Source organism: Arachis ipaensis, chromosome B01, assembly GCF_000816755.2.
Source record: "Arachis ipaensis cultivar K30076 chromosome B01, Araip1.1, whole genome shotgun sequence".
Lineage (NCBI taxonomy): Eukaryota > Viridiplantae > Streptophyta > Magnoliopsida > Fabales > Fabaceae > Arachis > Arachis ipaensis.
Genome location: NC_029785.2, coordinates 136,714,863 through 136,715,372, shown reverse-complemented (window position 1 = coordinate 136,715,372; position 510 = coordinate 136,714,863).

Sequence of the window (510 nt, the reverse complement as noted above, 5' to 3'; positions counted from 1 at the left end):
TAAATAGAATAATATTAATCCGCATTGCAGAATAATTACTTAATTAGTGTACTCCTCCAAGTCTTTTTTTTTTCTGTTTGTACTTTATTATTGGTCTTTATTTATTAATTTATATAGGATTGGGAAGTATCTAATAAAGATTAAAAGTATAGTACGTAGAATTTGTTTACCTTCCCTCCACTTTCCTCCACTAACAACCAATAACAATTATAACGCAAAAGACTTTAAATAAGGTGATTGCTATGATATCTAAAAGTGTTTGTCTAACTTACTAAAAAGGATTAAAAATTAATATTTAATTTTAAAAGTATAAAAATAAATAATTATTAAATATTCAAAAGTTGTCATAAAAAGTAAGATAAACAAAAATTAGACACCAAATTATAGGCATCATAAAATTCACTTTAAATAAAATGCTGTCTCTCTCGTTAACTTAGTAGTAGGCATCAACTTTATAAGTTTCTTTTTTTGATTCAATTGTCCTTGCATGAATTTAAGATAGGTGAGTTT